The sequence below is a fragment of the Humulus lupulus genome, chromosome 1 (assembly GCF_963169125.1).
Source record: "Humulus lupulus chromosome 1, drHumLupu1.1, whole genome shotgun sequence".
NCBI classification, from domain to species: Eukaryota; Viridiplantae; Streptophyta; class Magnoliopsida; order Rosales; family Cannabaceae; genus Humulus; species Humulus lupulus.
Genome location: NC_084793.1, coordinates 130,487,289 through 130,489,944, shown reverse-complemented (window position 1 = coordinate 130,489,944; position 2,656 = coordinate 130,487,289). Strand labels below are relative to the sequence as shown.

At 40.7% G+C, this 2,656-nt stretch overlaps 1 non-coding gene across 1 annotated transcript; it reads right to left on the bottom strand.

The window, feature by feature from the left end:
* Positions 1-1,511: 1,511 nt before the first annotated feature.
* On the bottom strand, positions 1,512-1,618 carry LOC133813504 (small nucleolar RNA R71). The gene has a single exon (XR_009884512.1). It is a non-coding gene; the product is annotated as a small nucleolar RNA R71 (small nucleolar RNA).
* Positions 1,619-2,656: the final 1,038 nt, after the last annotated feature.

The following is a 2,656-nucleotide window of genomic DNA, read 5'->3' as shown; positions in this document are numbered from 1 at the left end:
CTAGCTCGAGGTAGCCAAAGGCTTAATGAGATTACTAAGGAGGCGGGTCAGAAGTATGGACACCACGGGCTAAGAGCACATCAAGCTCGAGGTACGAGCTTGAGTTGGCACCTCTGACTCCTTATAAAGTCAACCACGCAATGTAAACATGCATATATCAGACATCACGTGTCTGATCCATCCCTGAATTCTCAGACATGCAGCATAAACGTGCGTGTTCAGGCACCCACGACTGAGTTGGGCCGTGCGGCCCATTATCCCCCTTACCTATTGATTAGACCACACTTCAGTGTCAGGTTTTAGGAATTAATCATGAATGTCACAGAAGTGACATGATGGGTAATAAGGTCACGGGATGACCCCCCTTTGCGAACCCCCAGGTGCCCTCTCCCTATAAACATGGAGACCCTGGGAGTTGCAAAGGGTTGGATTCTATTTTGTAAAGAAATACCCTGTAAAGAATATCAGAAAAATAGCAATAATATTGGCTGGTGGACTAGAAAGATTTTAACCTTTGAACCACCTAAAAGAGTATTCGTGTCACCATTTTACTTTGAGATCATTCATCTGTTACGGTTCATTATCTAGCACTAATCTCACTCTCTATTCTATTAATTACCTGTTGCCGAAGAACCGCGTCAACAATTTTATTTATTTTACTTCTAGGTTTAGAATTTATTTTCTAGATTTAGTTTTTTCCGAAAAAAAAAGTATTGAGAACATTTGTGTAATTTTGGAAATGAGTAAAAAAAAAAACCAAACTTGTTCTGTCTTAGAAAAATTGGTTCTTAAATAAGGTCCGTGTTAGCGTTACCCTCCAAACTTTTCTAAGAACCTCGGGGAGTTCTAGAAAAGCTCTTGGGCCTAAAGTGGTACCTTGGCAGCCTTCCCAATTGGCTTGGGAACATTTTTGGTGTATACTTATTACACTATTACACACTTGCGCTTATAATACTCACAAAACTAATAATAAAAATAATAATAACAAAAATTTATGCCACGAAATAGAGACGCACTAGGGAGATTCCGTGAGACAACAAGTAGAAGCTTTAGAAAACTCTCCTAGTTTGTCGTTTTCTTCCATTCGTTCAAATTCTCCCTATTCACCGAGACTTCCTAAACCACCCACGATGGCTCATCAAGATGAAGTCCAACCAAGAATGCTACATGATTATTTACATCCTATGCGTACAACCATACGTTCATGCATAATGTATCCCAATAATATGCCAAATTTCAATTTCAAACCCGGCATGATTAACCTCTTACCAACCTTCCATGGGTTGGAAAATGAGAGTCCATACGTGCATATACGAGAATTCGAAGAGGTGGTGGCTACATTCAACAACCGAGCTGATGTCACCAACATTGTGAGATTGAAATTTTTTCATTTCTCTCTCAAAGACAAAGAAAAAAATTGGTTGTATTCCTTAAGGCTTATATCTATCGAAACATGGGACGAAATGACAAAAGCATTCTTTGCCAAATATTTCCCGCCCCATAAGACTAATAGCCTTAAGAGGAAAATCTCTACCTTCATCCAGAAAGACCATGAAACTTTCCATCAGGTCTGGGAGAGGCTTAGAGATTTGATAAATCAATGCCCACATCATGGATACGAAAGATGGCGTCTGATCAGCTATTTCTATGACGGTCTCACAACCAGACAAAGACAATTCGTACAAATGATGTGCAATGGGGAATTCCTTCAAAAAGATCTCGATGAAGCTTTCGAGTACCTCGACGATCTCATTGAAAAGTCCTACACATGGAATGGACCGAGTCCTATGGACAAGCCACGATCAACTGGAATCTACCAATTGAGGGAAGATGACAACGTCAAAAGCCAAATTGAATCATTGAGACAACAATTCGAGGCTTTTAAATCTCAAGAAGGTAGAGGAATCCACATGGCTGCAAAGGTAGAGACACGAGATCCATGCTTCATCTGTGGAGGGGAGGAACATCAACCGCAAGAGTGCCCAACTCTTGGTGAGTTAAGAGGAGGAAATGAGGAACAATGCAATGCTTTAGGGGATTACAAGAAGCCTTATAACCCTTTCTCAAACACTTACAATCCCGATTGGCGCAACCATCCAGATTTAAGCTGGAAGGATTCAAACCAAGCATCTGGGAGCCAATGGAGGCCTGAGCAGCAACAACCACCAAAAGCATACATTGCTCCTCAAAACAACATGCAGTCAAGTAATTCTCTTAAGAATACTTTGCAAATGCTTGCACAAACACAAATAGCCTCAACTCAAGAGCTCAAATCTTGTTTCACACAAATGATAGAGGAAATGAATGACATAAAATTCCAAACGACAAAGCTAAACACTACTTTGGCAATTCAAGAGCATGGTACACTTCCTGCTCAACCTCTAATCCATCAAAAAGGGCAACACATGGCACAAACCTCCTCCTCTCCAGATACAAATTTCAAAGGGGTTAATGCCATCTCTACTCGAAGTGGTCAAAGTACGGTTTCACTGTTAACTAAGACAACGAGTATGTCAATGCCCGCTCCAGATGATGATATGCCAATAAGCATTCCAGTAAAGGCACCGTTTCCTCAAGCTTTGAAATCCACTAGAAAGGTATTGGAAAATCATGGTGAAATCCTAGACCTTTTAACACAAGTGAAGATCAACTTGCC